We start from the raw sequence: 13,965 nt of genomic DNA, 5'->3' as shown, positions 1-13,965 counted from the left end.
TATGAAGTTCAGCTGTTGCTTATTTACTGATGTCAAACAAAATCATAACACATACAGTTTATTTGTGTGCGAGTACTAATTTTTGGGCCTACTGAAATTATATGTATAATGTGGACTTTCTGTAAATCTTCTAGATCTGGAGTTCTTTTCCTCTGTAATCCACTACAGTAAATGCCAATGTTAACTCTTCCTGAATAACAATTACCAGTCAATAAATAATTAACTAGGTACTCGCCAAATTAGTTGATCTTTGAGGAAGTCCCACTCTGAAAACTGCTCACTGCAATCCCCAGCAAGACTATTTTTCTCTTCAGATTCTGCACATACAGACACCCCTGCCCCCTGCTTGCACAAATGCAGTATAGCCAGTAACCAGTTCGAAACTCTTCTAAGAAATACAGCAAACAAATAATAGATCGTTTTGAGCTCAGGCATTTTTCAGGTAAAAGCTGAGCTAACAGAAACATTCTGAAAATTATAGCAGCAGTTCTTGCTCTTGGCTCCTGCACTGACCAGTTCATTCTCATTCACTGAGTTACAAGAACAAACTACAAGACAAGAAATAGAAAAAAAAACATAAGTGTATATAAAAAGACAGCCATTTATGTCATCAATTTGAGTTGTATCAATGCTTTCGCACTGCAAAAAAGTTACATCAGTGGTTCCTTTCATCAAATGCTGTACTGCTACACATAGAGAACATTTGAACAATGACAATAAGGACATTTCTGGCTTATCCCCTCTGTTTTGTGATCTCAAGAGTTACAATGAAGAGAAATGCAAGGGTCTGAGGGTGCAGGAAGGCTTACCCTCTTGCTAAAGCAGTTTATGTACTTATTGTGCATTTTGATAGTTGGGGTTTAATGGTTTGGGATCACTATAATGAACGATCAAATGCAAATTCACATCGATGATTCAGTACAGACTCCTTAAAAATATACACCTGTCAGACCAAAAGGTAGTTCCAACATCACCAAGGTAATGAGTGCCTACTAGGAACGCTCTTTCAGAGTATGTATATTTGATACTGGGAATTCTCCTCAGTTAGTTGACTGCTGGAAAGAATCACAAGCAATAAAAAAAAAAATAAATATCCACAGAGAAGAAAAGCCAGAGAAGGGCTGAAACATACACAAGACCAAAAGGCCAAATCCACTAACTGTGAAGTGCAAAAGGATAACTGAATCCTGGAGTCATGGTTTACACTGTACTGCTTGGTGCAGATGTCAAAGGACTAAATGGCCAAGGCCAAATGCCTGCAATGGAAACACTTTTATAAGCAAGAAACGAAAGCAGCCAAATCACTTGTGGACTGATCTTTGACAAACACTTTTTAAAAGGCTACTAGTGTTAAATACTGTACAGAAGCAATCAGTCCTTTACTCTGCTAAGAAATACAGCAAGCAAATAATCCATCTTTCTGAACTCGGGCATTATTTCTGGTAATACCTGAGCTAACAGTACATTTTCAGGGTGTGAAGGGTCCTCTCCCCCTAGATTTTGCCACTGGGAGGAAAACAGGAAGACAAATGGACATTAAGGAAAATTCTTACATCACCTAAGAGAAACAAGAATTATTCCAGAGCCAGCCATCACACCTCAACAAGGGGGGATTTCCTTGTCTCCCAATGGAATGTTTGCTGAACTGTCAAGGACATGACCGCCTGAAACTGTACACATCTTGGCTACCGGAGGGTAACAAAGATGTGAAAAATGAGACAGAACAGTGGAAAGTACACAGCAATCTTTCCCACCACAAGAGGGAAAATGCTGCATCCACTATCACATCCCTCTGCACTGCAGTAAAAGAGCTAAATGGGGTGCTGTGCACTCTCCCCCAAGTGAACAAGCCAATCTCAGAGAAGCCCAACTCCTAAAAGATAGTGACTAGACACTACTCCACAAATCTTGGCTAAAAGAGATGATTATAGAGAAGCAGTTGAACAAGATGAATATACATGCAGCTGAAGGAGTCCAACGATTTCACCTCTCCTAGGATGTAAATGACCATGGATGTGATGTCTCCACGTATCACTGCCAAAGTCACACTGCCTCTCTACACAGAGTTTACTTATTAGAGCTTACTGCCCCCTGCTTGTTTACCATGGATGTGATGCCTCCTAGTATCACTTCCAAAGTCACACTGCCTCTCTACACAGAGTTTACTTATTAGAGCTTACTGCCCCCTGCTTGTTTACCATGGATGTGATGCCTCCTAGTATCACTGCCAAAGTCACACTGCCTCTCTACACAGAGTTTACTTATTAGAACTTACTGCCCCCTGCTTGTTTAAGTACTATGTGATGGATCTGTCAAACCAGATCAAGAGAGACTCTGGATTTTGAGGGCAAGAAAGCAAAGCCTATAGATCTGGATGGTTTTATGTGGAGCTCTCCCTTTCAGCAGGTCCACATTTCCTGAATCACTAATGAGCAGAGGCAGTGACAACCCAAACCACTAACACCACATATGTCACCAGAGTATGGGTTGAATTCAACTGCAAGAAAGACAGCCCAGCAATGGGGGTGGGGTATGTTGTCCATCTCCCCAAAACCCAGCAACAAAGGTCTGAAACTAGATGGAGCTCATAAGCAAATGGCAAATATGCAGCCACTGGTACTTCACTACCCCTGCTGCACCAGAATCGTTAGGTGAATTAAATGCACAGTGAAGACTGTAGCCACCAGTGAGCTCAAAAAATTGTGAAGGTCTGGGCCTGGACCCAACTCCTCTCCATCCCCAATCAAGCTACAAAGGTCATTATAACTTTGGTCCTCCTGTAGGAAACAACCATCAGCATTGCATACTGGCACTCTCAGCTCTGATAAAGCATACAGAGGACTTCTCCTAATTTGTGGAAACCCCAGAGCCTGCAACCACAGGCAACGGGGAAGCTACCAGGAACTGAAGAAACCTCCTGTAGGTTCTTGACATTCTTGACCCTACCTTTTCGAGTTTTCTATTTACAGCAGGAACCTCCTTGCATGTAGTAAAAAGATAGTGTTACACAGAACAGAAAAAGCAAAGAAGGTGGAATTAATTTGCTAGAATCTATCTACCACAGGTACACTTGCTTTGTTCAGAAAACCCACAAGAAACAGACTCAAAAGGAAAACTGCTAAATTCATTAAAAACAAACACAAAATGCAACAATACAGCAATAAAATACGAGTACAATTCAACTTTTAAGTAACAGATGCATTCTTAACATACCAGGTGATGTCTGAGTTCATCCTTGCCACCAATAATTAGTCAGCATTTTTTCTTGAACTTTTATATGCTTGGTACATGTGTGCTCAGCAGTGGCATATGCCTTTATCCACACCAACTACAAAAGCACACCTAGCCTTTTAGCCAACCATTCTCAAGAAGCCGCTAGAAAGCACACATTCTACACATGAAAACATAAGAATGAAGATACAGCCAATAATTAACAAGTGAATACATACTTATCTGCCTTACAAAGAACAGCCTAGGCTGGACGGAAGGGTCATCAAAGGAAAGGAGAAAGCCAGAAGGGTATTTATGATCTGGCAAGGAAGCTCCTCTCATAAATCATCAATATAGTAATAAAATGTCCACTTTACCTAACATCAGACACCTTCATTTACTGGCCTTATGACTAGGTCGAATGTTAAGCAGTAAACCATTACACTGTAAGGAAGTACAGACATACCAAACCCAAACTCTTGTAGTCACAGCTGACACAATAATGTTTGGTGAAGCACCAAAAAACAAGAAAAAATCATGAAGCAAGAGCTTGGTGGAATGACCCCTGACTACAGCATTTTCCACAGTACAGTAAGGCACATGATGACAAAAGATGACACAATTGGCAATGCACCTGAAAAAGGGCCTGTTTGACAAATGCAAGATCAACCCTTCCTGGAGGGAAGTTGATGAACAGCTGTTGCTGTGGTGCATATCAGGGGGTGTGAATGACTTTCTTTGTGTTGGTTTCTGTCCCACCAAAGACAACAGGGAGATCAAGGGACTAGTTCAGGTAGGATTCTGAAATCTCTTTCAAAAGGAAATGTATTAGTCCTAAGGAATACCAAATCCTTGTGCAGCACTAAACACAGGTTTGACTTGCAGGTCTGAGGTGATGGCAACCAGAGAAATTATTTTTCAAGAAATAAACTTAAGTACTGCCAGTAAATGTCAAAAAGAGTAATAAAAAAAAGTTATGTACTTACCATAACTTTCCATCTGTGCTGTTGCTCTTCAACCTGTGGGTTTCGGATCTGATTCAACTGTATACCAAAGCTGTAGGCTCCAATATCTGTACTCCTCCTCTACCCATGATGCTCCTTTCTTCCAAATTCCTCAAACTGAGTTTGCTGCAACCTAGCACATCACATAATCATAATACCAAAAAGCAAGAGAAATTGCTTAGGATAAAGGAATCATAGAAATTAAGATACTTCAGGAGGTCAAAAGAGAAACAGAAGTATCTGTCCAAACAATATCTGTTAGGTCCTTGATAAGGCAGGGGGATTGAGAGAGGGAGGGCTGAAGACCAAATGAGAGGCAACAACACAGATGGAACGTTACGGAGAATACATAACTTCTTTATCTAACATTGTTGCCTTCATTTGCTCTTCAACCTGTGGGACAGAGCACCCAGCTACTAAAAGAACTTAAGAGGCTCTCAAGGAAGGATATTCTGGAGAATAGCAGAGCCAAAAGATGCCCTGGACCTGGAAATAATGCCCAGCTTGTAATGGGAAATAAAGGTATGATGGTTGGACCATGTAGCAGCTGCACAAATTTCACCTATGGGCGAAATGACCTTGGAGAAATATGCAAGTTTGGTACAACTGGTAATCCAATGGTCTAGCGTAACCTTGGAAACTGGTTTACCTAATTTGGACTTAGAAAAAGACATGAAAAGCTGGTCAGATTTCCTGACTGTTTAAGTTCTGTCCAAATAGAAGCGTAGCTGTCTATGCACATCCAATGTATGGAGAAGGTACTCTCCCTTGTTTTGAAAGTTCAGAAAGAAAACTGGAAGACTGATAACTTGGTTTAAGTTAGCCTCAGAAGGGATGCTGGACAAACAGGAGGGATGAGTATGTAAGGTAACTCTGTCCTTATGAAAGATCAGATATGGAGGTTTGCAAGACAAAGCCTGTATTTCAGAAACCCTCTTAGAAGTAATAGCCACCAAGAAAATAGTTTTTCAGGTAGAAACTTCAAGTCTACTTTCACTGCAGGTTCCAAAAGGGCTGAGACTAAAGCCTGAAGAACTAAGGTGAGGTCCCAAGGAAGGGCAGGATCCTTAATAGGAGAACGTAGGAGAAAGGTACCCTTCAGGAAGGGCTTGTACAGTTTAGATGAAGCTAGGGAGTAACAGTTCTACCCTACATGAAAAATGGAAATGGCAGCAAACTGCACCTTAACTGTGGAAAAACCTGCACAGTTATTAAAAAGGTGAGCCAGAAAGTCCAAAACTGCCGACACTGGTGCAGAAAAGGGGTCTAAATTGTTCTGACGAGCCCAGATACAGAACTTCTTCCACTTACTGTTGTAAAGCTTCCTGGTGGATGGTTTGTGTGCCACAATTAAAATTTTTCTGACTGGAGAAGAAAGCCTGGGAGTTCTAGTTATGATTGCAAGTGGAGAAACCAAGCGGTTAGTTTCAAGTTTGGGAGACCTGGATGGGAGTGTCCCAAGGGACAAGACAAGGGATCTGGACAGGCCTGCAGAATCCAAGGTGGACAAACCAAGTGAGACCAAAGGAAGGGGAGCCACACTTGATGGGGCCAAAAAGGGGCAATGAGGATGACTTGGCACTTCAATCTCTATGCTGTCTGTGGAAATGTGGGAATGAGCAGAAAAGGAGGAAAGGCATAGAGTATACTGGGGGGGCAAGCATGGACTAGAGCATCTCTCGGTGACTGTCCCTGTGGAGAGATCAGGGCAAAAAACTCGTTGCACTGGTGTTGGAGGGAGACGCGAACAAGTTGCAGCAAGGTTGACTCCATCCCTGGAAGATCATATTTACCACTGGAGGATTTAGAGACCACTCGTGAGGCATCAGGATGGTCCTGCTGAGCTTGTCCTCAAAGATGTTCGACTTCCCCGGAATGTGTGTTGCTATGAAAAAGCGGTTTGAAGAGATCGCCCATAGCCACAACCTCATGGCCTCTCGACACAAGGGATAAGATCTGGTTCCTCCTCCTTGCTGATGTACCAGACCACCAACATGTTTTCTTCTGACTAGCAACAGTTCCGGTGGGAAGAGAGGAATGCAGGGCTTACAAGGAGCACTGCTCTCATTTCTAGAACATTTATATGCAAACTGGTCTCTGGGGGGACCATGTGCCTTTGAACTGTCTGTCCCAGATAATGCCCCTCCCACCCAAGTTGGGAAACGTCTGTGGTCACAGTGGCCAAGGGTGCAGGAAGGATGAAAGGCTAGCCCTGGAGAAGATCGTCTGATTGCATCCATCAGATGAGAGACTGCTTGCATGCCCAAGAGATCCTGATATGGTAGTTCAGAGGGTAACGCAGAAGTGACCACTGCACAACTAAATTCCACTGAAGCACTCTTATGTGAAGGTGGTCCAAGGGTACCATACCAGAGTGATTGTTGCCACCATGGACCCCAAGGCCCAGAGAACAAGACTAGCTTGGGGGGAAGGAGTGCCCATAATCTGTCTGACATGAGATCTCAGACTAGAGATCCTGTCAGGAGTAAGAAGGGCTAGGGACCGAGGGGTGTCCAAACAACCTCCAATAAAGTCTATAACTTGAACTGGAACAAGGTGGGATTTGTTTAGATTGACAGATATGCCCAAGGTCGAGGCTAGCTAAAGTAGGTATTCGCTGGCTTGAAGAAGTTTATCCCTGATGAGAACAGTTAGGAGCCAATCATCTAGAAAGGGAAACACCTGGAATCCTCACAGTGTCAGGTGAGCCGCTACCACTACCATGCATTTAGGGAACACCCTGGGGGCTGTGGTGAGACCAAAGGGCAATGCTCGGAACTGGTAGTGACTGGCTCCCAGCCTGAAGCGGAGATACCTTCTGGAGCACCTGTTCATCTTGATGTGATAGTATGCATCCTGAAGGTCAATAGAGGACATCCACTCATCCTTCTGCAGGAAGGGAAGAATGGACTGAAGCATGACCATTCAGAACTTTGAGTTAGCAACTGACTTGTTTAGAGAAGTAAGATCCAGAATGGGTCTGAGATCCCCTGTCTTTTTCATCACTAAAAAGAATCTTGAGTAAAAGCTGGATCTGAGCTGGTCTGGTAGGACACTTCGGAAGATGCTTTTTGAGATCATCTTTGCAATCTCTACTGGTGCAGCCTCGCGCCGAATGGGTGCGACATAGAGGAGGTTTTTGGGAAAAGGGTATAGAATAGCCTCTGGATATAATCTTTAACACCCAACAATCTTTTGTGATGGCTTCCCAAGCTGTTGGGTGTAGAGACAAACATCCCCCCAGCTGCCTTCTGAGTACACCAGCCGGGCATACTTCAGGACCACTGACTGGGCCTGTTCAAGAAAGTATAATGAATCTCGAGACCTTTGATTCACTGGACTCCCTCTGCTGCGATGGCTACATCTGTTGTTATAACCATTTCCCCCTCTGCCTCTGGGAGAAAGGTCCCCTTGTGAATCCTGGAAAGGACCTTGTGGTTTACGGAACCACAACTTCTTACCTCCATGCTGGTTCCTGGAAAAGGACCATTGTTGGGTTGAGAAACATATCCCGATGGCAGACAAAGTCTTTCCATCCTTATCACTTTGGCAGTGTGTGTCTTTAATTGTTGGACCAAAAAGGGTCGATTCATCAAAGGGGGCACTGACAAAAGATGCCTTACAGGGTTCTAAAAAATCACACAACCACATCCAGGTGTGGCGTCTAACCGCAATGCCTGATCCAGCAGCTTGTGAGGCACCCTCTGCCACAAGAAATTATCTTCATGGACATGTTGGAAATAGACTGGAGGGTGGCCATTCTTAAGGAAAAGGATTTCTGTTCCTTGGAAGACATGGACCCTGGGACTGAGCCAGAGAGATCTTTAACCAAGTCCCTATGTAGCCTGGTTACATGTGCCAGGTAGTTCAGTGCTCGCAATGCGAAGGTCGCTGAAGAGTAAATCCACTTTCCGAACCTGTCCACAGCCCTAGATTCTCTGTTAAGGGGATGGACAGTGGAGCTCTGCTAGACTAGCTCCTCCTAGGTGGTGGCTGCAACCACCATGGCATCAACTGGAACCCCTTTAGTCCAATGTGGTCAATCAGAAGAGGCACTAAGGATCTTATCAGGCCGCTTAGGGATACATTCCACTGTCTGGTTCCTTCCACGCCTTGCAGGACAAAAGGTCAATAAGGGGGTCCACAGGGGGGCACCCAAGAAGTAGATGTGCCTGACCCAAAGGCTTCCTGAAAGACTGACTCCTCTGGATTAGGGCTCTTGGAAGACCAACCACCCTATTTGCGAAGAATTTCCATGATGTCTCTAACTGAGACATCCTCGGGTGGAGATCTAGGGAACCCTTCCTCCTTCATTGCGATCAGTGTCCTCAGTGAGAGATTCAAAGGGGAATCCAGGAGTCTCCTTTTACATGTATGCTTCTGAGGGACCTCTTTGGTAGAATGTTCCGGAGAGGTATCAGAAGACTCCGAGGGTTCTAAATGGGAAGCAAGCTGGAAGTCCTTCTGGGCTGGCTTTCCTGGAGGAGACAAAGTAGATGTCTCAGGCACAGATGCAGCTTGGGGGGGGGGCCCAGAGTTTGAAGTAGGCAGAGGCGAGGCTCTTCTGAGTGCAGAGAGAACCCTCTCCACCACCTCAAAAGCTAAGGGAGATTGGGACACTCCAGGCACCCCCGCTAGAGCTAAAGCTGTCGACGGGGAAGCTCTGCGAGCCCCATCTGCCCATGGATGCAAGTGAGGCGTTGGAGCTGGACTGTCAAACTCTAAAGCCCCAAGAGGAAGAGAATGCTCTGAAAATTTCGTAGCCAACGTCAACCCCTCGGAACCGTCACTAAAGCTACAGTTGCAAGAATCGCTAGGCTCCGAAACTGTCAGAGCCAGGCGAGACAGGGACACCAGAGTCAAGGTAACCATAACTGTCGGCTCCAAGATCTTGGCTCCCGGAAGGCTCGGACCTGATAACTCAGAAATCTGGGGTTGGATCGGAGAATGAGCAATAGGCCTGAAGGCAGGGATGTTGCTCACCAATTCAGGAGGGGACGAAGCAGGCAAGATCCCCAACTAGATTTGTGCCTTGAGGAATTTCACCATCATACTGTCCACCTCGGCTTCGGAGAGGCTACGGGAGGACCTAACTGACTAAGCCACCGAAGCAGGCCTGGAAGAGGTCCTAAGCTGCAAAAGAGAGGGGACTTAGGTCTTGAAAACACAGACTTGGGGGAGAAACTATGGCTTCGATGAGGAGGGGAGGCTGGAATGACTAACAGAGCCAAAGCAGTCTACTCTGATGGTCTCAGAATTTTGGCGGGAGGATCTCCGGAGTGGTGAGATCTGCTGAGGGATCTCTTCTTATCTTTAATGCTTCATAGTGCAGGGTTGAGCCCCTGAAGTGGAAGGGGTGGCTGAAAAAGAGGAACTTGGAAGGAACCCCTTCAGAATGAGTTTGTTCTGGTGGTCAATAAGTGCCCACTGCTTGAATCTGGCACAGATAGTACATGTGGAGTCAAGATGAGATGCCCCTAAACAAACAAACTCAGTATGTGCATCAGAAAGTGGAATTTTTTGCCCAAAAGCACTGCACTTTTTAAACCCTGCAGATTTAGGATCAGCCATGCTCTTGCAACAGCAGCAGCAACAGAATAAATCAACAACAACAAGCAATTAGCCTTAAAAAAACTAAGCACACCACTAGAGAAAGAAACTACTTGTTTTAAACACTAGGAAACAAGACAATATATACAGATATAATGATATAAATATATCTAGTAAAACAGTCAGAAGGGAAGGGGTAGGGAAGGGGAGGAAAGAGACCAAAAAAAAAAAAAAAAAAACCTCTTTCCCTAACAAAGAACATAGGTAGAAAAGAAGGTTAAGAAGAAACAGTACTACCTAAAACTTTTAAACATTTTTAGAGAATGTCACTCACTGAAGGAAGAATTCTCTAAGGTGCTCAGAATGTCGAGAACCCGATTCTTACCAAAATGCGGTAAACGAGATCTGAGGGATTTGGAGGAGAGGAGCATCATGGGTAGGGTAGGAGCTCAGATGCTGCAGCCTACAGCTTTGGTATACGGCCGAGTCAGATCCGATGCTCCGATCTGAAACCCACAGGTTGAAGAGCAAATGAAGGCAACATGAAATCATGCCAATCAATCATGATGTTTTGGTAACATGGAGGGGATGGAATTTTCTTCAAAGGAAGAATGATATGCAGAACTCCATTAACTCTTTTGTGTGTGTCCACAATGCTAAATGCACTGTACTCAGTTCAATGCTTGATGGATTACTCTATAACTTACTCCAAGTGCATTGCTACTGCATATATGCAACATTAAAGGCAGACTGCAAAGACTGCTACTGAAACAATGTAATTTAATCAAGGTATTGAATGACGTCACTGAGTTCTGTATTGTGATTATGCAGAAGTATGAAAACTGGTTTACATTTACAAAGCAGAATCACAGTGGTGCGATTGCTCATATGAGCGAATCGCAACCATGAAAGTGAAAACAGCGACAGTTAGTAATGTTCGAAAATCAGCAAATCGAAAAGCAGATTCGCTGATTTTCGAACATTAATGTCGAAAAAAAATGTAATAAGGTTTAAAGCAGGGGGAAAGCCCCTCTGCACCCCCCCACTTTAATATTCTAACTCCAAGATCACCCTACAATGGGGAAAGGGACCATTTCCCAATCACCACTATAGGGCAGTCTGCCCCAAAATGCCGAATGTGCAATGAGCGAATGTCAATGTGCATTTGCTCATTGCACATTTGAACCTATTTCCGTTTGGCATTTGCAAACTTCACAAACTGCCGTTCGGACAATTGCTGTTCACCCTTGTGCAATACGCACAAATGAAGGTAAACCATGAAAACTATTTAAATTGAAAAACATTAAACAAAAACTTGTTTTACTTGTTCAGTTAAAACAATTTTTTTTCACATTTATGTATCTTACAAAGCAGCTCATCAAGAAATTGCTTCCCAATTTGCCAACACAAAGATGCATCACACCTCATTAGTGGTGGCAGAACCATTACGGAACTATTTCACTACTACTGCTGAACCACAATCCTACCCTTCACAAGATCAAGATGAACAGACGTAACTGACAATTATACATTGGTTGTAAAATAATGGAGACCCAAATCCTACAAGTGCAAGAGAAAAAGGAGTGCCTGCAAGCTGACTGAATGGGGTGGTACAGGGTACTGCTTGACCTAAATGAGGAACTATTTCTACCTGGAAGCATAGGCCTGCAAAGTAGAAGAGGCTTGGTGGCAATTTCAATCACTTTTTATGTCTGGACAGAAGATCCACCTGTCACATGGCATCTATACAAATAAGCAGAACTTGAGGCAGAGAACATGACCACACAAATTTAGAAGGACGTCCACAGTGAGTTTCCTGTACCTCCAGGAATCTGACATCCTGAAAGAATAGCATTATAGGCCACCAAGGAGAGAAAATAACTGATTAGCTTTGTTTTTTCTACCCTGATCTTTGAGACAAAGCATGGGATTAATGGGAATGGGACTAAGGAGTACATGATTCTCCAAGGCCATGGGACAAAGAATGCTTTTATCACTATGGCTCCAAAAGAATGAGGGAAGACTGCATTGTCCCAAGAAGCAAATGTACTGATATTATTTGCAGTGAATCCAAACCATATACGCCATCTAAATCCCCCACACCAGGACAGGAATAGAAAAAGTACAGCTGTGTACACTTACCATAAATTAAGATGTTCGAGTGTATTCACTATTGCAGTCATCACACTTAGGTTATCCTGTCAGGGGTAGCCCTCAGTCAACCCGAATACCAGAAGCTTAGTATTTCTGCGTCAGTTGCTGTTGCTCCAGGACTGACGTCAGGTCGTCAGTGGCAAAAAATCAGGAAGTCGACGCCATTACATCAGTTTTTCTTGCCCCAAGTGTCAGGAGCCCCCAAATAGGGAGCTAGGTTATGGTGGAAGAACACCACCAGTAGAAAGTAAATAACAAAAATTCCCTGTAAGTAGTGAGGGAGAGAGAGAGAGACAAGGGGGATGGAGGGTGGGAAACCAGGACTGCAACAGTGAATACACTCGAACATCTACATTTATGGTAAGTGTACACAACTGTACTATGTTCTTTGTGTTTCACTGTTGCAGTCATCACACTTGGGTTGATTCCCAAAGCTGAAGAAAAAGGTGGAGGCAGTCAAGAAGACTGGGGGCTGGCTACGATGCCCTGCAAGACTGCTGTTGCAAAGCCTGCCCTGGACTTGGAGAAGATAGGCAGGTGGTAATGCTTGGTGCAGGTATATACAGAAGTCCATGTTGCAACCTCCAGGATGTTCCAGGTAGGGACCCCTCTGAGAAAAGCTGCAGAGGTGGAGGTTGTCCTGGTGGAATGCGTCCTGACCCCCTTAGGGGGTGGTTTCCCGTGGTGTTTGTAGCAGAAATGGGTGCAGTGTGCTATCCATTTGGAAACTGATTGTTTGGATATGGCCTTGCCCTCTGCCCCTGCTGCAAAGCTGACTAGCAATTGGTCAGTTTTCCTAAAAGATTTAGTCATATCCAGGTAAAATCTGAGCTGTCTTTGCACATCTAGAGAATGCATAATTCTTTCCCCCTTGTTTTGTGGGCTAGGGAAAAAGGTGGGCAAATGAATTGATTGGTTGAGAGCCACACTGGACATCACTTTAGGTATGAAAGTTGGGTTAGTCCTGAGGGAGACCCTGTCAGCATGGAAAATGATGAAGGGTTCTACAGCCATGAGTGCTTGTGGCTCTGAAACTCTTCTAGCTGAAGTGATGGCCAGAAGCAAGGCTGTTTTCCAATAGAGAAATTTTAACTCTGCTGAAGCTGCAGGCTTAAAGGGGGGTAAGTGTGAGCTTTTCCAACACAAAGTTAAGGTTCCAAACTGGGGTAGGAGCTCTTCTGAGTAGCTTAAATTGTTAGCCCCTCTTAGGAACTGTTTGATGAGAGGGTGAGAGAAGAGAAGTGGCTCTGTGCTGTAATGAGCAGAGATGGCAGAGGCATGAATTTTAATAGAAAAGAAGGATAGGCCCCTGTGTAGTAGGTCTGCTAGGTAATCCAGGATGAGAGGTAGGGAGGGCTGTGCTGTTTCAGCTTCTTTAGCCTGGATCCAGGTGCAATACTTTTTCCACTTGTCAGCATAGGATTTTCTAGTGCTGGGGTATCTGGCCTCACGTATAACATCCAGGACTTGTTTGCTTAAGCTGGCAGCTGGAGGAGAGATCAGATAATAAGCCAGGCTGCCAGGTTCAGGGTCTGCAATTGTGGATGCATGAACTCTCAATTCTTCTGGGTCAGGAGTGTTGGGATCTGAGGTAGGTGCCATGGTGGCAGGGGTGACAAGCTGTGCAGCAGTGGGTACCAGTGCTGGCGTGGCCAGTCTGGGGCAGTCAAGATTGCCCTTGGTTTTTCCTCCCTTATTTTGAGCAGTATCTTGAAATTAGTGGTAGAGGGGGAAATGCATAGATCGAGAGCTTTACCCACTGGAAGGATAGAGCATCCACTTTCCAGGCCTTGCTGTGAGGTTCCCTGGTGCAGAATTTGCTGAGCTGGTGATTGTTGTGGAAGGCAAAGAGGTCCACCTTCGGGGTGCCCCATTTCTGGGTTACAAGGTTGAAGGACTGTGGTCTAGCTGCCACTCGTGTGGGTCTAGCAGGTTTCTGCTTAAGTTGTCTGCAAGAGAGTTTAGGGAGCCTGGCAGGAATTGTGCTACCAGGTGAATCTGCATGGCTGAAGCCGTGTGCCAAAGGGTCATGGCAAGGTTGCAGAGA

At 44.6% G+C, this 13,965-nt stretch overlaps 1 protein-coding gene across 1 annotated transcript in view; it reads right to left on the bottom strand.

The window, feature by feature from the left end:
* The window catches only part of URB1 (URB1 ribosome biogenesis homolog), a 1,941,236-nt gene that overhangs the window by 1,140,721 nt on the left and 786,550 nt on the right, over positions 1-13,965 (bottom strand). The window lies entirely within an intron of this gene.

Source organism: Protopterus annectens, chromosome 5.part0 (genome assembly GCF_019279795.1).
Source record: "Protopterus annectens isolate FY-2018-M chromosome 5.part0, PAN1.0, whole genome shotgun sequence".
Classification (NCBI taxonomy): domain Eukaryota; kingdom Metazoa; phylum Chordata; order Ceratodontiformes; family Protopteridae; genus Protopterus; species Protopterus annectens.
This window is presented reverse-complemented; position numbering and strand designations above follow the sequence as displayed.